Source organism: Cydia splendana, chromosome 15, assembly GCF_910591565.1.
Source record: "Cydia splendana chromosome 15, ilCydSple1.2, whole genome shotgun sequence".
NCBI lineage: Eukaryota > Metazoa > Arthropoda > Insecta > Lepidoptera > Tortricidae > Cydia > Cydia splendana.
This window is the reverse complement of record NC_085974.1, coordinates 3,243,255-3,270,360: the sequence shown is the minus strand read 5'-3', so window position 1 is coordinate 3,270,360 and position 27,106 is coordinate 3,243,255. Positions and strand designations below refer to the sequence as shown.

The 27,106-nt window shown below is 38.8% G+C and overlaps 1 protein-coding gene across 1 annotated transcript in view; it reads right to left on the bottom strand.

The window, feature by feature from the left end:
- The window catches only part of LOC134797432 (S-adenosylmethionine decarboxylase proenzyme), a 439,106-nt gene that overhangs the window by 83,648 nt on the left and 328,352 nt on the right, over positions 1-27,106 (bottom strand). The gene's annotated exons all lie outside the window — the stretch shown is intronic.

Genomic DNA, 27,106 nt, shown 5'->3' with positions numbered 1-27,106 from the left:
GCCAGAAGTCCTAACAGCTTCCAGTGCGGTGAGCTAAATTTCAAATCGTTTCATATTTTCTCTAGCGGCCAAAAGGGCGTCGGCTAATGTATCCATTTCTCGGTTTACAGGAGCCGGGAGCTTTCGATTTCTTTTGAAATTCTTTGGAAGATGGGATCTGTTCCACGCCTTCTGCAGCGGCCGGCTCCAACCAGGTTAGCAGCCAGCTTCCCATGGAAAGTCGAGTGAAGAGAGGAGGAGAGAGGTCGGTCCGTTGCATAACTTTTGAGTGGTTTCAGCGCTCAACTACAAAATTTAAAATGGTTTAATAATATATATTGCATACCGTTTTATTAGGCAGGCGTCCGGTTTTTTACCCCATAGCTCAGTACTTAGTCCATCGCTTTCACCCAATAACCTAGTTCATTTTAGATTCCATCAACTCTCAATAGCCCTTACACCCTGGCGGGTGCTGCCTCTGCGTGCGTCCCATGACACGGGTAAGGGCAGCATCCGCTCGGTGTACCCCTTACATTTCATTAAAGTGTCAAAAGGGCCTCTACGTGTTGGCTTCGGCTCCGCGCACGCCTCCCAAAGGTCCGGAACACCATTGTTCCGTGATGGGAAAGACATACAAATAATAATATATTTTAATATATTTCACTTTAAAGTTTTGAAAGTTCTGGTGCATAAAACTTAGGTATTGCAAAATTTAGTTTTTAGTATTTAATTAATTGGTGTAAACCCTCATAACTTGAACCTGTGAAGCGACCCAACTTTACCACTGAGCTTTTACAGTAACGATTAGGTTAATTAGTTTTTTTTTATTGTTTAATTGTTGTTTCTCCTCCTAGCTTTCCTACAGCAAGGTTTCCATTTGGTTTATTTAATTTAATTTTGATTCTATTTTATTTTGTCAACATAGCTGTTTCCATTTCAGTCAGGCCGGAGCTTTTCATTTATTTATTTTTACCCCCTTTTAAAACAGCCGTGTTACAATATAGATGGTCAAGCAAATCTTGTCAGTAGATAAAGGCGCGAAATTCAAATTTTCTATGAGACCATATCCCTTCGCGCCTAATACATTTTTAAAATTTGCCGCCTTTTTCTACTGACAAGATCTGCTTGACCAACTATATTTTCATTCCAGCTTTAATAGAATATTGGAGCGGCTAAAAGCAATTACAAATTTTAATTTTCTATAAGATTGAAATTGTGTCTAAAAATAACTTCAGTCTAGGTTTCTCAATTAATGTTCTGGTGAAATAATTTATTTTACAGTAGGTATTACAGCTGGTGCTACATTGCGAGACCAGCCGGCCTAGCCAAGGTTACAATCGCTATCGCTTCGACAACGAAACGCTTTGTGTCTCTCTATCACTCTTCCATATTAGTGCGACAGTAACAGTTGCGTTTCGATCGCTACGGAGCGTAAGCGATTGGCATGTTGGCTGGCGACGTCGAAGAGTCGAAAATTTAAAGGGCCATATGTACTGTAAAACGTTACGTTAATTCGCACTTGTATCATAATAATATCATAAATAACTATTAAATACAGTTTCCATCCCTATTAATAATATTACGCCTCACCTCAAATTGCCACTAGATTTTCTTTCGTTTTGGAACGACCACCGCACAGATAAGACACTCAGTCTAGACATCTCAATCAAGTGGGGGTGAACACGGGGTGAACGATTCTCCTCCACGGAGGTATAAGGGTCACTGTGACAGGTGCAGGTGGCGCTGAAGTTGAAATGTTGTTAGAAGTGGATAAATATCATGTAACTTAGATTAGGGTACTAACGTTGGAAATGAGTGCATCATTTCGCCGTTAAATGTAAGTTTGGCGGACCTAATATAAAACTTTGGGAACAAAACAAATTATTTTATTAAATATTTTGAGTTGTGTTTTTTGTGCGGTTCGAATCCGGCCTTCGCCGCTGGAGTGTTTCGTCGCTTTTTCTTTAATATGTGACATCTATTTCAGTTTAGAACCTAATATATGTTTAATAAGTTTTTGGCAAAAATTACATTTTTGGTACAAGCTTTTATCGCTGACTGTACTTTTCTTACGATAGACAACTAGGTAATACTCATCGAGACAATTCTAAAAACCCCTAACACAATTAGGTTGCGTTGTTTCATCACCGAGTTCCTATGGCCACCTCCTGTATCCATCATCAGATCAGATCAAGTCAAGGCATTCAAAGAGTTGAAGAAACGCCTCACATCTGCACCAATTTTACGGCAGGTTGACTATACCTTGTCTTTTATTCTAAAAGTTGATGCGAGTGGATACGCCTTAGGAACCGTACTGCTTCAAGGCGAAGGCTATGACGAGCGACCCGTAGAATATGCGAGCAGACTACTCACGAGCGCCGAACGGAATTACTCGACCACAGAGCGTGAAGCTCTTGCTGCCATTTGGGCCCTTGACAAGTTCCGTGGGTATATCAAAGGCTCTGAAGTCACCCTCGTCACTGATCACCAACCGCTGAGATGGATCCTGACTCTAAAGACACCTACAGGACGTCTCGCACGATGGGCCCTGAAGATACAGGCCTACAATTTGAAAATTGAATATCAACCCGGAAATAAGAATGTTGTTGCCGACACCTTGAGCAGACCTGTGTGTGATGATACCTGACATGGTATGAGATTAATGAGAATAAATAATAAACCTGAATCTTAGGCTTTATTACGCTAAAACAAAACGATAGGAAAATATTCAATGACAACTTCAAATTCATGACATTCTTCCCTCCTTAGTCCTGAACGTAGTCCGACAGATGGGAAGGGGGCCGTCGAGCTCGAGCCGAACGACGTGGCTCATTCGGAATAAAAGGGCTAGGAGTTGGCTCCGTGGTCACGTCTGGAGCTCCGACATTTTGGGTTGTTTCAGTCGCGGGGTCAGAGGGCCCAGCAATGGGATCTGTAAGTACTTCATTTCCATGGAATTCAAAATCATGATTTTCTTCATTCTCTACAGGGGATAGGAGTAGGGTCATTTGTGTTAGTCTCCGTTAGTGGCACTGCACCCCTGGGAGCGAGGTGGCGATTCGAAACCAGCATCTCTTTTCCGTTAGATAATCTCACTGAACTATAGCTGGGATTTGCTTCTATTAAATCAACTTCTTCTACCAGAGGGTCGTACTTGCTTGCACGAATGAATTTTTTGAGGAGGACTTTGCCGGGCTGTAGCCACGCTGGCATAGATTGCACCCACGAAGATCGTCGACAGTGGTTAAACATTCCCTCGTGCGGTGTCTTATTAGTCGAGGTGCAAAGTAAAGAGCGGATGCTATGTAACGCTTGTGTCATCACAGTCTCCCACATGGTGATAGGCATTTTTTTAGTTTTCAAAGCAAGGCGAATTGTTTGCCATAGAGTGCCATTCAGGCGTTCGACCTGTCCATTTCCTTGAGGATTGTAAGGTGAGGATCTGCTTGTGGACACGCCCTTAGAGTGTAAAAAGTCTTTCATTTCAGTGGACATAAAAGAAGTCCCTTGGTCTGTATGAATAGTTGCCGGGTATCCAAATACAGAAAATAGTTCGCTCAGGTGTTTTGTGACGGTTTCCGTGCTCATATCTGAGCAAGCATACGCAAAAGGAAATCTTGAGTATTCGTCTATGATTGTCAAAATATACTTGTTTCGCGTTGCTGATGGTATTGGCCCTTTGAAGTCCATAGATAATCTCTCGAAAGGAGCGGTAGCTTTTATTAAAGTCCCGGTTGATTTGCTGAATCTGGGTTTGATTTCCGCACATGTAGGGCATGATGATAGGACTCTCTTTACATCATCACAGCTAAATGGTAAATTTTTAGACCTAATCCAGTGTGTTAGCCGAGCCACACCCGGATGACAAAGTGATTGATGTAATTCCTTTAGACGGTCATCGGTTGACGTTGCGCAGCAAACTTGCCTTGACAGAGCGTCTGCTACAGTGTTTTGACTTCCTGGACGATATTTGATGTCAAAAGTATAATTTGAAAGTTCTATTCTCCATCTTTGAATTTTATCATTCTTTATTTTACTGGCATGCCCTTGTAGCATATAAGCTACTGATTTTTGATCAGTTACGAGATAAAATGATCGTCCGAGTAAATAATGTCTCCATTTTTTAAGGCTTTCTATTATAGCGTAAGCTTCCTTCTCGATGATAGGGTAGTTCTTCTCACTGTCGCTTAGAGATTTCGAAAAGAATGCTACAGGTCGGCCATTTTGTGTTAGCGAGGCAGCGATGGAATAATCTGATGCATCTGTTTCAACAGTAAAAGTTTCATCAGGATCGATAGCGGACAGCGTAGACTTAGATATAAGGCGTTTAATTTCTTCAAATGCAGCTGCTTGTCTGGAGTCCAAAGGGTATTTCTCTACTAGTGTTAGCGGGTGTAACTTATTTGAAAAGTCGGGCACCCATTTAGAGTAGTGTGAAAACAGTCCTATGGCTCGTTTTAGGGATGCTGAATCTTGAGGCAATGCTAAATCGAGGAGCGGACGTAGTCGGTCTGGGTCGGGTTTTACAATTCCATTATTTATATTATATCCAAGAATACTGATATCTGTCAAAGCGTATTGACTCTTTTCTTTGTTGATGGTCAGGTGATACTTATCTGCGATTTTTAAAAATGTATTTAGTTTTTCGTCGTGGTCTTTCTTATCTTTCCCGCATACAGTTATGTCGTCCAAATATGGAAATATTCCATCAATATTTGTTTTTCGGATTATTGAATCTATAGCTCTTTGGAAACATGCAACACCGTTCGTCACCCCAAACGGGATACGGCGGAATTGATATAAATTGCCCGCTGCTTCAAAGGCTGTTAAGGGCTTATTTTCAGGAATAATGGGAATTTGGTGATAGGCTGACTTTAGGTCGATTTTGCTGAATACTTTGAAGTTTGAAACCTTCGCAATAACGTCTTCGATGTTAGGAAGAGGATATGCATCTAGGTAAGTATACTTGTTTACTGTTTGCGAGTAGTCTATACACATACGTTTTTTGTGTTGCGCGCCGCCTGTCAGGAGGACCTGAGCGCGCCATGGCGAATTACTTTCTTCAATGATTCCGTCAGTTAGAAGTTTCTTAATTTCATCTTCGATAAACTTTTGATCTTGAGGCGCAAATCGGCGAGATTTCACTGCAACCGGGTGACATTCAGGTGACATATTGGCAAATAAATCGACGGGGTCGATATAAGCTTCTTCTAAGGCGAACAGTTTTAATGGAGGTAAGTGACCGCCAAAATCTAATTCTACTGAAGAATATTGCCTCAGTACGTCACGACCCAATATAACATTGCAGCACAGATTTTTCAATACTCGAAGGATTATGCCAGAATGAGTCCGATTTTCTAGGGTTATGGTTGCTGAGTGGACTTGAGTAACGTTTGATTGGTGCTCTGATGTCGCCATTGATACGCTTTGGCCCCAGGGCTTCGTGGTTAGACCGTATTGATTAATGACTTCTTCGTCTATGAAACTCGTTGAACTTCCTGTGTCGATCAAGGCTCGGAGACTTATTCCATTTACCTCGATAGTTGTGATGCATTTTTCTGTCCCACTTGCTGCTAGTGTCAAAAATAAAGACTCGTTTCCACTTTGTTCGTCATCGTTTGTTACTATAGCTGCGTTTTGCAAGGCGTTCCCTCTACACACTTTCGCAAAGTGGCCTTGTTTGCCACATTTTAGGCAGGTGGCTTGAAAAGCAGGGCACAATCGACGAGGATGGCGTGGGTTTGCACAGAAGTAGCATTTTTCATTTTGAGAATTTGTCAAATATGTATTAGGTTTCCGAGTTGAAGCTGTAGCTGCGGCAGTGGGCGTGGATTGTGCAGGAATTGGCGAGGATTGACTGACTGCAGCGGTTTGTTGTGGAATGAAACTTTGCGATTGTATTTGGGCAGATTCTAAGGCACGAGCTTGATTGTGAGCTTCATCTAGCGTAAGAGTCATATTTTCAAGTAATCGTTGACGAATTGCGGAAGACGATAGACCCGCGATAAATGAATCTCTGATGAAATCTTTTTCGTATTGGTCGGCGGTAACTGCTTTAAAACAGCAATCTTTAGAGAGTAGTTTAAGCGCTTGAAGGTACTGGTCGACAGTCTCACCATTTTGTTGACGTCGGGTGGCCAGATTATGGCGTGCGAATATCTCACTCTTCGGTTTGACGAATAAACATTCCAGCGTAGACATAGCGCTGTTATAGTCACTTGTTTGAGCGATATATTCGTAAATATTTGGCGCTATGCGATTAATAAGCAGTTTATATTTTACCGCATCAGTTTCGGCTTTGCATTCTTGAAGAAAATTTTCAAAAGTCTTTTTCCAATGGAGCCATTTTGAAGCATTTTGGCTATCCAACGGATCTGCTTCGAATCTTTCGGGTCTAAGATACTTTTCCATTTTTACTGTTCTGTCTTACACGAGTTTTAAAGGAAATTTAGCGTAATAAATTGACATGGTATGAGATTAATGAGAATAAATAATAAACCTGAATCTTAGGCTTTATTACGCTAAAACAAAACGATAGGAAAATATTCAATGACAACTTCAAATTCATGACAATACCACTAAGGATTCCTGTAACCTGTGCACCGTCATAGTAGATATGCCACACGTGTCACCTACTGATCTACGGAACGCTCAAGCAGAAGATCCAGAAATTTGGAAGATTGCCAAAGACTTTGAAAACAACAACATAGAAGCAGCTACACGCTGGACTGAGCGCGGCTATTATATGTCACAGGGAGTGCTATATCACTTTAACCCTGACGTCGAGAGTGAAGACCCTCAGCTTGTCATACCACAGTCCACGAGGAAGGAGATTTTAAAGGAACTACATGATGCTCCTACGGCTGGACATAACGGAGTTGAAAGGACATACCAACGAGTGAGCCAAAGGTATTATTTCCCTGGTATGAAGAGATATATAACAGAATATATCCGAGATTGTAATGAGTGCCAGCGTTACAAACCATCTAACTTGAAACCTGCAGGCTTATTGCAGACCCCTGTACCAGCTCAGAGATTTGAGGTACTAGCAATAGACCTATTTGGACCTTTACCTACTGGAAAGAATGATGAACGATGGACTTTTATTATAGAGGATACTGCGACTAAGTGGGTCGAGCTCTTCCCATTAGTTACAGCAACAGCAGAAGTTTGCGCCAAAACCCTGGTTGAAGAAGTTTTCCTCAGATATGGATTTCCTAGGAGAGTAATATCAGACAATGGTGTACAGTTTGTGTCCCAAGTCATTCAGAAAGTCATGCACACCCTAGGAGTAGAGCAGAACTTAACGCCTCTTTACCATCCAGAAGCAAACCCAGTAGAGAGGAAAAATAGAGACCTCAAGAGCCAACTCGCCATCATAGTGGAAGGGAACCATACTAACTGGCCGAGCGCCTTACCTGCTATACGCTTCGCCATGAATAGCGCTGTCACCCAAAGCACCGCGAAATCGCCTGCTTACCTCGCCTTCGGGAGAGAGATGCGACCACCGGTAGAGAATAGACACGACCTGCGGGCAGTTATCCAAGCAGAGAACTTTATACCTCAGATAACACCCTATCTGTTGAGACTCAGCGATAATCTCGCCCGAGCTCAAGAACATAATCTTCAACAACAGGAACGCAGGAAGATCTATGCAGATCAGAAGCGTAGACCCCATGAAAATTATAACATTGGGGATAAGGTCCTTTTGAAAACACACGTCCTAAGTAACCAAACAAAGGGCATAACTAGCAAATTTGCGCCCCGACGTGACGGACCGTACATCATATCGAAGAAAGTCAGCCCGACTACTTATATGTTAACAAACAATAGTGAAACTGTTGGTAAATACCACGTGTCAGACTTGACTACATACCATCAGAAGAGTGGCGATGAACCTGCAGAACCTATCATGCCACAAAGGAAGAGAGGTAGACCGCCGAAGCGAACACCTGCTACCCCTACTCCACCTGCAGCTGGTGAGAAGAAAAGAGGAAGACCACGCAAGAAGCAACCTGTGTGTCGGCCCATGGGCGAGGACGTCCCCATGGCCCGAAGGGGGAGCCTGTAGCACAGCCCTTAGTTTCCACACAGACGTGTAGACACACCCTCATACACACGTCTGTGAACCCCCTAATCTTCATACACTCACCATTCATCACATTCACTCAATCACCTCGCGTGCGCCATGCTGGCAGTCCGATTCCGTTTGCCTATCGAGATGCAACGCACGCGACCTTACGATAATTTTCAGTGAGTGATCCCTTCTTTAGTTATTCGTGTAAATCACAGGACCCCTTCTGACCATCCCCGGTTACACGTGGCGCCCAACGTCATCCGATTTATACATGCATGCAAAATTTCAGCTCAAGCGGTAACCGGGAAGTGGATCAATTTTTTTTTTTAAAGCGTTTTTTTTACTCCTTTTTTGTGATGACGTAATTCCCAGACTATTGGTCATATCACATGAACACAATTAAAGACTATGTGAGCTGTAGAGGCTCTGCCATTTCGAAAAAAAAATAGAATCGTCAATAAAAGTCCAACCAGTACGGTTACCATCAGTTTGTCACTGACATAAACGCCATCGAGAACGTAATTTACTTTCTATACATCCCGTTTGCACTAATATGCGAGTGCGAGCGAGATGTATAGAAAGTAAATTACGTTCTCGACGGCGTTTATGTCAGTGACAAACTGATGGTAACCGTACTGCTCACAAAATTTCACGAAAGACAGTTAAGCGATGTAAGGTAAGAGCGTTTTCACATTGTCCAATCCGATATCAGTACGGTTACCATCGGTTTGTCACTGACATAAACGCCGTCGAGAACGTAATTTACTTTCTATACATCCCGTTTGCACTAATATGCGAGTGCGAGCGAGATGTATAGAAAGTAAATTACGTTCTCGACGGCGTTTATGTCAGTGACAAACTGATGGTAACCGTACGGATGTCGGAAGGACGGAAAATGTCAGAAATATGTGTTTCTCTGTATTTATTTATAGGTACATTTAATAAATCATTGTTACTAAAAACGATAGACAGCACAAAAAAGACGGACTTAATGAAAATGGCACTCTCCTGCAGCTGTTTTTGCCATAGGCGCCTTCCGACATCCGATATAGGAAAGGCGCTTCCGATAAATTCAGCCATGTCGGAGCCCACCGTTAGCTGTCGGACCGATAATATTTGTTTGTGTGCGTATGTGTAGGCATAATGTTTATTGTAGTGTGCGTGACCGCTAAAGACGGCGGCCGGGCGCGCCCTCGCGGCCTGACTACGGGGATGTAGGATCCTACATCCGATATCGGATCGGACAATGTGAAAACGCTCTTGGGACAACTGCTATTATTATACTTGGACAACTAATATTATAAAGGCGAAAGTGTGTCTGTCTGTCTGTTACCTCTTCACGCTTAAGGCGCTGAACCGATTTAGTTGAAATTTGGTATAGACATAGTTTGAGTCCCGGGGAAGGACATAGGATAGTTTTTATGTCAGAAATCATCCCTGAAGAGAGTGCAAAGGGGGGTGAAATTGAAAGAGTTAATGAATTGCCTAGTAATTGAAGTAAGCAATGCGCGAATTGAATGATTGCTATTAGCATTATCCAGGCGCTATACCTACTTTAGCAGCTGTCACTAATTTCACGCAGACGAAGTCGCGGGCAAAAGCTAGTACGAAATAAGTATAAGCTGAAGCGGAGAAGCGGTACGGTAATGATTCTAATGAATCTCTGTCTGCGATTTTTCCAAACAAAAAACCTAAGTACATACCTACTTATACTATGCTCTCTACTTAAATGTAGGTACTCATGTACTGACTTCTTCGAACTTAGTAATTTACGATGACCTTATGAAACCTTCATCTTATTTATCTTTAGGCCCGACGAGCACATCTGCACATTAATATGATTTAATATGTAACAAGTCATTAATTCTTCACTTGCACGGGCAACATATTTAAGGGGCAAGGCAAATTAATTAAGTACATCTTTTTGATTGATGTTCATGATGTTAGTCTATATAGTATTTATGGTGTCTAACGCTTGGAATCGAAAAAAAATGTATCGGTTTTACTGGTAGGAAAGATGCTTACATCTTTAGAAAGGTACTTTTCTTAATGTAGTTACGAATAGGCCCTTACGCGTAATTAAATGTCATATCATAAGCTAATTACTTTTAATATCTGGGAGACCGAGCTTTGCTCGGAAAACATAAAAACTCAAAAATGCGCGTTTTCCTAGAGATAAAACCTAGCTAGATCGATTTATCGCCCTCAAAAAACCCCATATAATAAATTTCATCGAAATCCTTAGAGCCGTTTCCGAGATCCCCGAAATATGTACACGGATGGCTTTAATACGATACTGCGGAAACGTGTTGCCCCCCTGTACGGTTACCATCAGTTTGTCACTGACATAAACGCCGTCGAGAACGTAATTTACTTTCTATACATCTCGCTCGCACTCGCATATTAGTGCAAACGGAATGTATAGAAAGTAAATTACGTTCTCGACGGCGTTTATGTCAGTGACAAACTGATGGTAACCGTACTGACGCGCAGAGTGCGAGAGAGTACCAATAGCCTCCTGAGTGCTGTTATTGAAAAGTGTGAGTGCCCTGTTATGAGGCATTGGAACTATTTGCATACAGGCGACAGACCTCTCATTTTTAATGTAAGATAATTAGGAATTTAATTGTTTAATTTTGATTTTAATTTTAATTTTGATATATTATTATTACATGTTAATTAGTTTTGTGTCGTGGATATTATAATATTTATTAATTATTTTAATGTATGTTTAGTATGTAGGCACTAACTCTTAAATGTAAGTACTTGTAATACTAACAATTTTATGGACCTATGCAGTCTGAAATAAATATGTTGAATTGAATTGAATTGAATAAATAAATAAACAAGGATTGCTCTTACTTTTCTGGAATATAAGTAAAGGACAATATTTCAAGTCAAACAACACTTAAGGTCAAGATAGCGCTTAAAACGTTTCAAACGCTTTAAGGAGTTTACACTTAATAAAGTACAATTATTTAAAACTAATTTTATATAAGTATATGAAAAAAATGTCTTAAATTTAAAAATAATACTGCATATAGTGACCCCCATTCGTATGTTTTTGATTTATATAGACATTAATATAAAAGTTGTTTTTTAAATAGTCACGAGTCTTGGGTAGGAATCCCGTTTTTTAAAATAAGAATTTTTCTAACCTCAAAAGCAGTGGTAATTAAAATTTTCCGAAATGCTAGGGTTCCTATGTTATCTAATATTGCGATACAGTAATATGTTAACGACACTAGAATTCAGTGCATAGTTACTCAGAATAAATTTTGGAGGAAAAAAGTTTCCACTACTTTTGAGGTTATCAAATTTCGAATCTGTAAAAAACTGACTACTTATAGCATGTTACGTAGAATCTTTTAATTAATCACTTACCCTTTAGCTATCTCAAAACAATATATGCCCCATGAAAAACTGTTATCAAACCCGTAATTCAGCAAGATTACCATCTGAATTACAGGATTACGGACTGAATTACAGGATTATGGGTGCCGGGGGTTTCGGAACGGCCCCGTGAACATTAAGGAGCGGTTCCAAGCTGATTTATTGTGTACATGAACATTATGTTGGAGCTGAGGATGTAGTTTTGAGTGTTTTGATGATTTTTATTTACAAAACTTAATGGCATATAGGTACCTACAAGAGCACAGAATAAATAATAGTACTACCGTGCAGAAAGGAAACTTCCTACAGAACCGAAGTTTGTTAGCGGTTCAGGGTCGAATCATGCTTTCCCTTTCTAATGTATGGCACTATCCCTTTCGGCTATCAAAATACTCTAAGGTTGTCAAAATTCAAGCCATTATCTTATCTGTGGTCGTGCAAAGGCACGTCAAGATGTGTCAACCCTAATAATTGCTCGGAGCAATGCTGAGCCGAACGGAGCCGAGTTTGCCCGAAGGGAGGAGTTTCGCACCCCTGACAAGAGTTCTTAGATTGATGAATCAAAATATGAACATCACAGCCAGAACCCCTAGTATACATTTCATTCGATAGCGTAATAGTACATTGTGTATTAAGGGCGGGAAATAAGAAATTACGAACGAGTGTCAATTTTAAGCCCGACGCGAAGCGAGGGCTTAAAATGTTCACGAGTTCGGAATTTCTTTACCGCCCGTGGCACACACAATGTTTTTCATCACACTTGTAAGGAAAAAAAGGAGAATTAATAAAAACAAACTTCTGTATAAAACACTTTTCCGCCCTAGGGCGAAAATTTCAATTTCCCGCCCGCAAGCCCTACGTGTAAATAAGTGTTTTTCATCACACTTGCTCGGAAAAGATTTTTTCCGCCCTAGGGCGAAAAATTCAATTTCCCGCCCGCAAGCCCTACGTGTAAATACATCTTTTCCGAGCAAGTGTGATGAAAAATGACATACGCGTTCGCGTTAAGTTTCAGACGTCATTATCCCGGTGGACACGGGGAAAAACCGACCGTTTTTGTAAATAATAATGTGTGAAAATCGAAAAAGTTTCAATCAGTGTTTGATGGTGTTTGAAAGCTATAGATGGTCAAGCAAATCTTGTCAGTAGAAAAAGGCGCGAAATTCAAATTTTCTATGAGACGATATCCCTTCGCGCCTCCTACATTTTTCAAATTTGCCGCCTGTTTCTACTCACAAGATCTGCTTGACCAACTTTAATATTTGTCTGTTCGTTGACTGTGCTTTTTAATTTCAATTCTTTACAGCGTATATCGGATTATTGGGGCCCACGGTGTATCCCGCTTAATACTTTCTATGCCAACTTGCCAGGCATATTATAAATTATTTATCAGTTTAAACATATAATATGTTGTACCATAAACATGTACCGACATGTATCTACGGTCCATAAAACATAGTTGATTCATTATTCACGCGTATGTGCTCAGTTTATAGATTACTACCGAGTAGATAGATCATGTACCTATACAATGAATGGAGGTCACCGGATTTGGTAAATCGGTACTCATACCTACCAGCATCATGCAGTGTCGTCCGCGTTTGTACTCATCGGAATTATAAGTGTAAAACCACGTATCATACGGAGGTAAGAGAACATTAGTTCTAAATGTGTACAAATGTAAAATGTCTAAATATATGTAAATGTGCTAATTTGTGTTCTTTCCTAGTATTCTGTTATAAGCTTTTATTTAACTTGGCCTGTTAGTATACTAGTGGCTCTGTGAGCTGTAGACCTCGCGAGCAGAGTTTAAAACTGAATAAATGTATGGTTCCGTTGTTTTGAAGAATTTAGAGAATCTAATTTTACCATAAAAACTTAACTATCAATTGCTTACAAAATTCGGGAATTGGTTTAGATATGCGACCTGTAGAGTAGAACATATGGACATACGAAACAATTTTTGGCTAACAGGCCAATTCAAACTTACACTGATATCAGAAAGACATCTAACTGATGTCATTTAGTTATCGTGCATTTCACTCGTTCTTGTCCGTACATGTATTGGCGCAAGCGAGACGCACGATGACTACTAAATAACATGATAAAAATATCATCCCGATGTCAGTGTACGGTCGATGCCCCTTAAGTATACACGTCGCCATACTAATTGAATAGAAAAGTGGATAGAGTTAGACCAAGAAAAGTCTGCAGAGATTTTGACAGCACACGCAGTGCCAATGTTATTTGTGCCAGTGTCAAAATCTCTGCAGACTTTTCTTGGTCTAACTCTACCTATGTTAGGAAACCAACATTACCTTCGAATTAACCTGTAAACTGCAACTAAGAAGCTTCGTGCGCGAGTGTGGCCCATAATTTCCGAAAATCATTTTTTCTTCGAGGCAATTACTCCGTTCTCATATTTTGCGTTGCCCATAATTTCCCGAAATCATTCATTCTCGGTAGCAATTACTCCGTTCCCATATTTTCCCAATGGTTTTCTTCCGCAATCGCCTATTTTTAATATTTTTAAATTAATCTTTTCCTTATAGTTTTCGTTCTTTTAAATATCTAGGATAATATTTACTTGTTACTGTATGTTAATAGTGTAGTAATTATATTTGTTACTTGTAGGTATTTCACATACAACAAATATCAAAAACACTAAAATTAAAACATAATCTAAAAAACTACAAGTAAAAAACCAAACGCTGTCAGCCAATAACTCTAACCATACCTATCTCTGGGGGCAGATTCGTTTTTAGGGTCATCAAAAAAAAAATAACCCTAACCTACCTATCTCTGGGAGCAGTTTCGTTTTTAGGGTCATCAAAAAAAATAAGCCTAACCTACCTATCTCTGGGAGCAGTTTCGTTTATAGGGTCATCAAAAAAAATAACCCTAACGTACATATTTAAAAAAAACCTGGTTATTTTTACCACTAGCATTAAAAAAAGAGAAAATGTGGAGATAGAGAATATTTAGTTAGTGAAAAAAAAACCTACTGGTTATTTTAACTACTGGGATTAAAAAGAAAAGGGAATAAATTGAGAAAAGGAAAATTTTGTTTATGAAAAAATGTACACGAAAAATTAAATAAAGCGAAGAAATTCCACAGGGAAAAAATGAGAACGGAGTAATTGCCTCGAAGAAAAAATTATTTGCGGAAATTATGGGCCATTTTAGCGAGGGGTCATTCCATAATAAACGCTACCAAGGGTTCAAAAATGAAAATTAGTTTAAGAAGTCAACACTAACCTATTTCCATAGAAAACATACCAAACCTTCATGCCAGAAAAAAAAACCGAAAAAAAAAAAACAATTTTACATGTTTTTCATGTACTTGATCGCAACGTTTAAATGATAGGCGTAAAACTAATTTTATACAGCGATATTGGCAAGACTAATTAAAAAGAAAGTAACTGTAAACTGTTACAAATTTCCCGCAGTTATTTCAGGTAAAATATCGTAATTTTATAATTTGTCTTTAAAAATATTAAAAAGCATGGATTAATCGGTTTTTAGAAGAGTATTCTAGACTGTGGTCTCAAAGTAACACCCGAAACGAAAAAGAGATAAAAGTATGTGTAACTTTTCCCGTAATTAACTATAGCCAAACATGTTTTGCCAAAGAAAGGCTATGATGTGAACCTATACAAATGTGTAATAGTTGTTGTTTTAGCGTCTGCTTTAGTCGTATGTTTTAAAGTTTGAAGTTGTGTAACACCCGAAACGTGTTGATCGTCCGCCTGTCCGTCCCCGGCTTTTCTCCGTGATGGTTAGTGCTAGAAAGCTGCAATTTGTCATGGATACATAAATCAATCATGGCGACAAAGTAGTAGCACAAAAATTACAAAAAAAATTTTTTTTAGGTTTGCTCCTGTACAAAATATTTTTAATTTTTTTGCGACTTTAATCCTGTGATGTGGGGTGTCGTTGGATAGATCTTTCAAAATGAATAGGTGTCACCATCAACCATTTTTTGATTAAGTGAATATTTTCGGTAATATTCGCATCGAAAGAAAAATAATTATGATATTTTCGAGAAACAGTTTTTATTGTTAAGATTAATGTATTTTATAATAATTCAGCATTTATTACTTATGTTTTTAATCGAATTTATTAAAAAGACAATAATTTCAATAAAATGAGCCATAATTTCGTATAAATCTGTCTTAATTTCGTACTCGTAACACCCGAAACGAACCATGAGTAACACCCGAAACAGGTAATTTATTTTATTAAAATTAATTGAAAAGTGATACTAAGTGTTACTTCAGTGTTTCAGTAGACTATACTAACTATTATTACTTGACATAAATAAAACTGGAGGTTCCTTGACAAAATTCGCTAAATTATGTATTTTGGTACTGATGGTCAGAAGGTGTAGGCCAATTCCCGTAACGCCCGAAACAGCTACTTTTTAGTGATTCTCTCGTTATTGCTCTTATACTTTAATTATGTGTGTACAGGAAAAGAAAATATTATCAAAGTAGTAGATGAATCAATAGTTATAACCTCCTAGTTCCTGTTACAATATCGAATAAAACCTTATTTTAAGAGTTCAAGTGTAACACCCGAAACGATGGAATGACCCCGAGGCGATCCAAATTAAAAGGCTCAAAGTCTAACTAACATTATTGTTAGTTAGACTTTGAGCCCGGGAAAGCGCAACGTACGAGCAACCTACAGCTAGTTCCCTGAGCCCAAGGTCGACCACTACCCTAGGCAATGTTAACCCCTGCGATTTATGGATGGTGACCGCCCATGCTATAAACGTAAGTGGAAATTGACTCCTGGAACAGCCATGCCCTTGAACTAAATCCGCTAAAAAAATATTCAAACAAAAACTCAAACGAATACGCTTACCTCGCGCTTCGCGCTCGCTTGATCAATCAGCAATACGATGTTTAAGTGCAAAAAATAAATAAAAAAAATTGCATTTATTGGGGATCGAACCGGGTACCTATTCCCATATCCTTGCTTGTAAGCGTCTTTCCAACTGCGCTATGATAGCATTTAGATGAGCTGACGAAATTTGGCTACTTATTCTCGAGTAAGAATTTAAATATCTAATCTAAAGAGAATAAAGTGTATAGGGGACGTGCATGAACTATAGGGGGCAGCACAGGAGCCGTCAGATCTTTGGCGCGAAGCGTAGATGTGTAGTTTATGATTCCGATGTAGCCCACGAGATGGCAGAACCTACTATGCACAAGGAAACGTACTTACGAGAACGGTAGATGGTAGCACTTGCTTTGGCAATGTACATGTGCACATATGTTTCCGATTCAGGCCACAAGATGGCAGGCCCTCCAACGCGCACGGTCCCTATAGTGGGCGTGCGTGAACTATAGGGGGTTGCATAGGAGCCGTCAGATTTTTGGCGTGAGGCGTAAATGTGACGTTTATGCTTCCGATGTAGCCCACAAGATGACAGAACCTACTATGCATAAGGAAACGTACCTACAAGAACGGTAGATGGTAGAACTTGTTTTGGCAATGTACATGTTTCCGATTCAGGCCACAAGATGGCAGACCCTCCAACGCGCACGGTCCCTATATGTAGTAGAGGGTTATTGTCATACTAAATTTTGTAGTCACAGTAAATTTACTGCCATCTTTCGATACAGGATTAAAATGAAAATGATAAAAAAAATATCAATAAACGCCATATGATTTTGACCCATGTTCTTTTACTGATATGAGTAAAAATTGTTAAATATAAAATGGTGTCGCCATCTAGACGAGCATAGGCCAAAGGTATGGCGCCGTATATTCAAGAATCAAATTTTCTTTAAAGCGCAAAAAGCCATCATCTGTTGCAAAAAATAAACGAATGCGCTTAGCCCGCGCTTGATAAATAAAAAATACGATTTTTTTCATTTTTTCAAAATAAAAAACAACAATTGATACGAAATTTAAGTATAAAAAAATACAAAAAGTTATGTAGCAGCATACAATTACTGGGGATGGAACCAGGGACCTCCCTATGCAAACAAAAAAGCGAACGTTTGCAAAATGCGCCATGATAGTTCTTACTAAAGCTGACGAAATTTAGCTACTCATTCTCAAGTAAAAACGAAATATCTAAATACCGCCGAAACCAGTAAAACAAATTTTCTGAATGTTTGGCCATTTAATCTATAAATATATATCAAAAAGAAAAAACTCTTATGATATCGATACGACTATTTGTTTAGGCGACAGGTATCACAACTCCGCCATTTTTAAAAATTTCTAAAAACCGGATTGACAAAAAAATTTTATTTAGTCATAGAATCTGGTCACAAAATTTCATGAGAATCGGTTAAGAATTGCGACCTGTAGAGGAGAACATCCGGAAATACAAAACTAAATATCTAAATACCGCCTAAACCAGCGATAATTTTTTTCTGCATTTTTTGCTATTAACTCTGTAAACATGTCTCAAAAAGAAAAAACTCTTATAATATCGATACGACTATTTGTTTAGGCGCCAGGTATCACGACTCCGCCATTTTTAAAAATTTCCAAAAACCGGATTGACAAAAAAAAATTATTTAGTCATAGAATCTGGTCACAAAATTTCATGAGAATCGGTTAAGAATTGCGACCTGTAGAGGAGAACATCCGGAAATACAAAACTAAATATCTAAATACCGCCTAAACCAGCGATAATTTTTTTCTGCATTTTTTGCTATTAACTCTGTAAACATGTCTCAAAAAGAAAAAACTCTTATGATATCGATTCGACTATTTGTTTAGGCGCCAGGTATCACGACTCCGCCATTTTTAAAAATCTCCAAAAACCGGATTGACAAAAAAAAATTATTTAGTCATAAAATTCGGTCACAAAATTTCACGAGAATCGGTTAAGAATTGCGACCTGTAGAGGAGAACATCCGGACATACGAAAGCAAAATGCCCGAGTCAAAACGTAGACCTTCGCTTCGCTTCGGTCAATTATGTTAGTGTGGGTCAAATCTTGGAAGCTAAATTTGACCCACTTCCTAATTTCCGAATATTCCGAATGAGCTGAATATTTGCATTCATATTTAAATCGGATTACAATGGAATATTATGATGGCATATAACTGATCTTATAATAGAGGCAGGATGTGGCCATGTTAATTCTGTGATAAAACAACGCAAACTAATTGTCTTTGGGGTTGTTAGATATGTCTCGATGGGTTAGTTGCCTGTGGAAAGAAACGTACATTAAGCGATAAAAGCTTGCACCAAAAATATTTTTTTTTGCCAGAAACTTATTTAGATTTTAAAACAGGGCGGCTTGCGCGCGGTGTGTGTTTTACAAGTCAAAGGTCGCTGTTTGTTATCTTGCAGGTAATTGTTTCACAAGGATCCAGTAATTACGTTCAGTTCCACACGGACGAACTACTACGAAACACGAAAGAACATTCATGTGATAAAGCGTAATCTGCAGGCGGTTGTCTGTGGCTCTGTTTGAAATACAGAGCAACCGAAGCGAATGCTTGCGTTATGATAAATTCATGGGTGAACTATCAATAATAAATTGTTTCGGGTTATGAAAATAGTTTTCCATTGTTTAGTTACTGTCCAATAGCTTTGTTGCCTTGGTTTGCATATCGTCACCCTAGTTCACAATCGTACTAATTACTATTAGAAGTACCGTAAAATGGGGTGAGTAGGGTCAAAACTGAAAATCAAACCTCCGTAACATTTTATTTTTACATATGAAAACTGAACGGTGTATATAATAAGTGGTTCGGAGGTTTGTATTTTATTTTGGGTAGTTCCATTTCATAGCTTTCACGCTAAAGAGGAAAACCTACCTCACCCCGTAGTGCCTCGTATTTGGGGTGAGAGGGTTTTTCATACAAAGGTGATTTTGGAAGATTGTTGGATCGATTTTTTTTATTATGATAGATAGATAGATAGATAGATAGATAGATAAACACTTTTTTCATTTCCACAACATACATGGTAATTATGCGTATTACTATAGCCCCATTTTAAATTGAAATACATTATTTTTGTAGCAGTAGCCTTAAAATCCCTTCTCACCCCCCTCTCAAATCTTCTCTCCCCATTCATAACCCATCTCTCCCCACGAAACCTACTCACCCCGTTTTACGGTAATTAATTAAATTTTGTAGTAAAGTTAACTTTCCAAGAATACATTTTAAATATTAAATATACCTACCTAGTTTTTGGTAATTTTTATTGTGTAGGTATTTTTTCTTTTTAGTTAGGTGCAACAGATATTCGGTATTCGGCCGAATAGTAGGCAACATTCGGGCAAATACTGAATATGTGGCAAAGTGGCCGAATAGGCCGAATACCGAATAGTAGCCGAATATTCGTGGCATCTCTAGTATTTAGTACCACAGTGCGCAAACAAAAGGTCTATATTACGATGACCAAATTTTCCGCGTAATTAGTACGATTGTGAACTAGGGTATCGATATTCTAAGTTCAAACCAATATTACTCGAGTGATTAGTGTGTATAAAAAGTTGAATCCTGAACAAGACACGACGAGACGCAAAAAAAATGGTCTGAGGAGCAAAACTTAACCCACTGCTAAGAGGAGAATTATAAACGTATGTACCTACCCATACAACCATTTCCAGTCGCCGTTACGACGCGGTGTTGACACATCTTGTGTCGACACCGTCTGTTTCGGTCACAATTCCAGTCGCAGAGTCGTCGCCGTGTCGACACAGTTACCAGAAATGGGGAAGGGTCGACACATGACACAAAGTGACATAAAGTGTGGTCGCCGTGTGCACACATTGTTTCGGGTTTGCGACTACTTTATGCCAAAATCATTCGTTCATTCGTTCATTTTGTTCCTGTCAAATGGAAACTGTCAGATGGAAAAATACTTAAATAAAAATAAGTGACATTAATACGCCATCTCTAAAACGGATTACAAGACGTAATTATATATTGTTTGCATTTATATTACAATATGACTTAAATTATTATGGGGAATTAAACTGCTCGAGTGATTTGATAAACTAAGTGTAATATAATCAACGCGCCACCACATTGTTTTAGTTTAGCCGGAAATGTAATTATTTACTTCTCAGTGCCTGTGTTCATAACTATATTATTTGAAGCATTTTTAGTACTTCGATGCGTATACTATACTTAAATAACAGAAATAACGCTTTACATACTACGAAACTTGTTAATTATGATGTATAAATATGGTTTAAGGCTGAGAAATATTGCAGTCACAAAGTAGTTGCAATGTTTCGACTTTGTGTCGACTCTATGTTGACACATGAGACGCGCTGTCAAAAGTAATAACAAAGTTACTGGATTTGCAAAATGGCTCCTTGTGTTGATTTGTTTTCAGATATTCTCAAAGTGTAAAAATGCCGTGGTCAGAGATGGGCATTAATCGATTAGCTGTTTATTCGACTAATTAATGGAATAAAAAAAGTTAATTCTCAAATTTTAATCGCGATTAGTTTAGTCGACCTAACATAGATTGAAATTGAATTAATCTGAATATTAATCGAATAAATTATCGATTAAATCTCGATTGAAAGTTGACAGGGGGCCATTTTTGTACGTAAAAATAATAGAAATGTCTTGCATGCAGATGGTAGCAAAACACTTTGTCATAAAAGTCGAGATGGGTGTCGATATATAGGTTTTAGGGAGTGCCGATTTCGAAAATAATGACCATTTTGGAATCCGAAATGGCGGCCATGCACTGTGTCAGAAAAGTCGTCATGGATGTCGTTTTATACGTTTTAGGGGGCCCCAATTTTGAAAATGATGACCATTTTGGAATCCAAAATGGCGGCCATGCACTATGCCATAAAAGTCGTCATGGGTGTCGTTTTATAGGTTTTAGGGGGCGCAGATTTCGAAAATGATAACCATTTTGGATTCCAAGATGGCGGCCATGCACTATGTCATAAAAGTCGTCATGGATGTCGTTTTATAGGTTTTAGGGGGCCCCGATTTAGAAAATAATGACCATTTTGGAATCCGAAATGGCGGCCATTCACTGTGTCATAAAAGTCGTCATGGATGTCGTTTTATACGTTTTAGGGGGCCCCAATTTTGAAAATGATGACCATTTTGGAATCCAAAATGGCGGCCATGCACTATGCCATAAAAGTCGTCATGGGTGTCGTTTTATAGGTTTTAGGGGGCGCAGATTTCGAAAATGATAACCATTTTGGATTCCAAAATGGCGGCCATGCACTATGTCATAAAAGTCGTCATGGGTGTCGTTTTATAGGTTTTAGGGGGCGCAGATTTCGAAAATGATGACCATTTTGGATTCCAAGATGGCGGCCATGCACTATGTCATAAAAGTCGTCATGTATGTCGTTTTATAGGTTTTATAGACCGGGAGATAGTGACACATTTTACTGGGTCATTTGTACCAGTATGGCGGTTCGTCAGGGGTCTAAGCATGTAATGAAGGAAAGAAAATGCTATGACCATAGCGCTGGTACCGGCGGCCCAATCGCGTGGGCGTTAGTCGAACGTGTCGGATAAAATACGAGTGTCGAACGATTTGTACCACAAAAATCCTCGTATTATTCGATAGTCCATAAAAAAGAAGTAGGCGGTAGCGTAATGCCATACTTCTCCGGTGTGACTTACAGCCCGCCATACTGAGGCGAACACGTTAATTAAAAAAAAACAATTCAACCATTTGTACCAAGCTAATTTTTGCACAGGTGATCATCGTCGAGCAGCCATTCATGGACATCACCATGCCATACTTTTCGGATGGTTCCAAATGCCCGCCATACCGCCGCAAGGGAGTTAATTTTTTTTTTATTGCTAAACGATTTGTACCATCTTGAATTTTTTTTTCAACACTTTCTGTGTGATCATAAATGGAAATCTCATAATGCCATACCTGTAGGAGGTGGCAAATGTGTACAATATTTTTTTTTTTTCAAGTATGGTGCCCCTTTTTCCCCCTATTAGAAGTATGGCAAATATAATAATGGTCACATTGCATCATATAATTTCCAAAAATCCAAATGCCATACTGGTACAAATCGTCAAAAAATTGTTTTTTGTTTTAAGTCTTGGCTTAAGTCTCACAGTCGTCCGCCCCGTAGTTATAATCGGAAATATATTTTTTTAGGTACAATTGTATCCAAACAAACAGAATATGATGATGCCATGCTGTAAAAAATTATTTTACGTATACATAGTCGTATTTTTGAAACGTGTCGATTAAATAAGTTTTTCAAGTATGGCAGCACTTTATCCCCCTACTATAAGTATGGCAATTATAATAACGGTCACATTTTATCAAATACTCTCCAAAAATTTAAATGCAATACTGGTACAAATCGTTTAGCAAAAAAAAAAATTAACTTCCTTGCGGCGGTATGGCGGGCATTTGGAACCATCCGAAAAGTATGGCATGGTGATGTCCATGAATGGCTGCTCGACGATGATCACCTGTGCAAAAATTAGCTTGGTACAAATGGTTGAATTGTTTTTTTTTAATTAACGTGTTCGCCTCAGTATGGCGGGCTGTAAGTCACACCGGAGAAGTATGGCATTACGCTACCGCCTACTTCTTTTTTATGGACTATCGAATAATACGAGGATTTTTGTGGTACAAATCGTTCGACACTCGTATTTTATCCGACACGTTCGACTAACGCCCACGCGTTTGGGCCGCCGGTACCAGCGCTATGGTCATAGCATTTTCTTTCCTTCATTACATGCTTAGACCCCTGACGAACCGCCATACTGGTACAAATGACCCAGTAAAATGTGTCACTATCTCCCGGTCTATTAGGGGGCCCCGCTTTCGAAAATGATGACCATTTTGGAATCCAAAATGGCGGCCATTCACTATGTCATAAAAGTCGTCATGGGTGTCGTTTTATAGGTTTTGGGGGGCGCAGATTTCGAAAATGATAACATTTTCAATTTAAAAATGGCGGCAATGCACTATGTCATAAAAGTCGTCATGGATATCGTTTTATAGGTTTTAGGGGGCGCAGATTTCGAAAATGATGACTATTTTGGATTCCAAGATGGCGGCCATGCACTATGTCATAAAAGTCGTCATGGATGTCGTTTTATAGGTTTTAGGGGGCGCAGATTTCGAAAATAATGACTATTTTGGATTCCACTTTTATGACAAAATACGTAGCCGCCATCTTGGATTATAAAATGATCATCGTTTTCGAATTCTGCACTCCCTAAAACCTATAAATCGACATCCGTGACGACGCAAGTTATCTTTATTTTCAGATCTAACAAATTGCTACAGAATACAAAGGACAAAAAAGAAGCGAGGAGGTAATGAAACAAGCAAAAATACAGATGATTCCTCGACGCAATTGGGTGATTCTTAAATTGTGTCCAGATTTTTTTTGTCATAAAAGTTTATATTTTTCACATATTACTCTCACAAGTTCCGTGACATTTCGACCTTGTAATTTTTTAAGTAAATGTTTTTGTTTATCTATGAGGATCTCACTAGAATAGTATAATCAAGGTATGTTTATATTTGATGAATGAAATAGTAACGCAAAAAAAATATATATTTGTGTCTTATATTCCTGCCGAAGACTTTTATTTTACCTTTTCCTTCTACACAAGTTTGGCCAAGTAATAAGAATTTAGGGCTCTCAATTTTATTTTGACTTCTACAACAGTAAAGCTACGAGGCCATGTTTTGGTATCGTTTTCGTATAAATTCGCAGTACCAAATTTAGTTAAGGTATCACATTGACACCATTCCGAAGTAAAAACATATAAACTTATTAAAATAAATTACTTTCTACACTCCTCTTCACGCTTAAACTGCTGAACAGTTTTAATTTAAATTTGGTACACATATATTTTGAGTCCCGAGACAGGATATAATAAGTTATCTCAAAAATCATCCTTTAAAGGTGTGAAATGAGGTGTAGGGGGGAATTCAGAATTGACTTCTTGAAGTTAATACTGTTTAAGTTTAGGTTTGAAGTCATGTTTTTTCATTATTTTTAACTAAATCAAAGATGTAGACCATCCCAAATTTCATATAAATCGGTTCAGCGGTTATTGATTTCCCGTACAAATTTCCACGCCACTTTTCACACCTTCAAAAGATGATTTTGGTTATAAGATCTATCCTATGTCCTGTTCCGGGACGCAAACTATTTCTATACCAAATTTCAACGAAATCGGTTCAGCGGTTAAGCGTCAAGAAGAGTTTAAAAAAAACCGGCCAAGTGCGAGTCGGACTCGCGTATTAAGGGTTCCGTACATTAAGTCCGACTCGCGCTTGACTGCACATTTCTAATAGGTTTTCCTGTCATCTATAGGTAAAGAACTATTTTGTGTATTCAGACGGACATACATACAGACGCACGAGTGATCCTATAAGGGTTCCGTTTTTTCCTTTTGAGGTACGGAACCCTAAAAAGATTTATTTTTATTTTGTGGAATGGTGTCAATGTGATATCTTAAATGGATTCAGCACCCCAGATTTATACGAAAACGATACCAAACACGGCCTAGCACCTTCACTGATATAGATATATCAAGATAAAATTGAGAGCCCTAAATAAACTTTCAAGAGCGGATATCTCAAAAACTATTCAACATATCGAAAAAATTGACTGAATAAACTTGTAACAAATTAAATTAACTTTCATTTTGTATAAGTGGCCATGTCGCTGAGATGCATAGTTTCCGAGATATAATCGAAAAACGGGAAAATGGGACCTTCAAAGCCCCCTCTCTCCCCCCCGCTCAAGGGCTACGGCCGGGGACTTTTGATATGTTCACCTCCTAACTTGTCAAACCGAGTTACGGAGTCAAAAATTGTGTTCCGAGCATTTCCCTCTACAACTTTTGGAGCATTCGTTGCCTGACCTAAGTAGCTTATTGCATTTCTTTAAAAACTTTTCTGTAAAAGGTTGACGGGTGTTGGGTGTTTATATGGTTTCGGTCGATTATTATCATTTGCATTGCCCATGATGACTTACTAGAATTACGAGCACACGAGACACTAATAGTAGTTTGACAAACCTTGGTTTTCAAGAGGTATTTTATATTGACATTTGCTGTCACAAATTTGCTGTCAGATTTAGTCGCAAACCGCACGCAAAGTGCACACAAATGTGTCGACACCTTGTTACGGAAAAGTGTAGACACGGCGACGACACTTTGTTTCGAAACAATTCTAGACACATTGTGTGGACTCTGTTACGACACATCTGACATTTAGTTACCACTTTGTGATTCTGCGACTGGAATGGTTATATGGGTACCTACATTATTTCCATGGTTTTAATTGATCCCAGTCTCAACAGTAATAAGCTAGTTGTATTTCGCAGGCGTGACGGCAAGACCAAATTCGATGCAATCCGTGACGTCGTCCGTGGCTTGTTTACACCCAGTCGAATATTGCGGCGCAGTCTGAGGAGTGCCACCAGTTTATTGTAATATCAAAATATCTTATAATCTACATCAAAGTCGACACGGAGGAGCTTAAGAGCGTCGCGAACCGATGGACCAGAGGGGGGCAAGTTAATATCGCCGAAGGCTAGCGGTAGGGAGGAAGAGTGTATATACATATATGAAATATGTGGTAAACATGAGTAAATATGAGGAAATGTTAATGGGTTTCTAGACGGAATCATCAAATTGTCATTTTGATCAATAACTTAATTGACATCAATCTCATCTAGCGTCCATTCGTACTCGTACTTACAAAATTTAATCACCAATTTTAGATTTATGGTGACAGTCGAACGCTTGAAATTAAATAATGCCCCCAAACCATCACATTGTTTAACCACCAAATCTTAGGCTTTTGTTGCTGTGGGTCATACACACACACAGAAAAACATTTGTTCTCTTTTCTATTTCCAAAAGTTAAAGCTACTGGAGCCTTGTTTCTAAAACTAAAAGTTTGGTGCGGAAGTTAAATAATTTCAGCTTGTAAGTACTAAGTAGGTATAAGTATACATCAAAATTGCGGGCTAAATGCATAATTTTGACTTTATCGACATCGTAAACAATATAGAATCGAACGGATTTAAGTATTTTTGTTTTTTCAGGATATTAATTTTATTGCACAACATGATGATAATATACTGGTATTACTTGTGCGATATTTAGACTGTGTTGCGGCGAGAGCGCGTGCCGATGGCACCGCGCCGAGGCTTTGGCACCGAACTGCACAAATAGGGTGTAGTTATTGTACTGTTATTGTTACTTGCCATGTTATTGGTGTGCTGTTTGCCTGCCTTGTACAAGAGGCACTATTAAGAGGAAAGGGGATTAGTCCTCATTTTCCTCTGAGGAAATGGGGAGTACGTTTGTATGGAAAGGCGATTTCGGGGCGGTAGTCCACTTTCGTCTAAATAAGATACTCACACTTTAAAAAACACACATACCTCCTACAGGTGGGCTCTGAAAACCGTTTTATTTTTCAAGGCTTTTACGTTCATTCAACCGGGAACAAAAAGGATTTCGTTTCCGTTTGCGGTTACCGGTTAAAGAACTGTTCTATTGAGATACCATTTTATGTCCAATTTTTAGTCTTTCGTTTTCGTAGAACGATAGTTATCAATAGAAGTGATGGCGTAATGCTATCTAGTATTAAAGTTTAAGAAACACGATACTGTCCCAAACTTTAACTGTCTCCGGCACAAAAACAATCCAAAATAAAGCGCCATCTAGC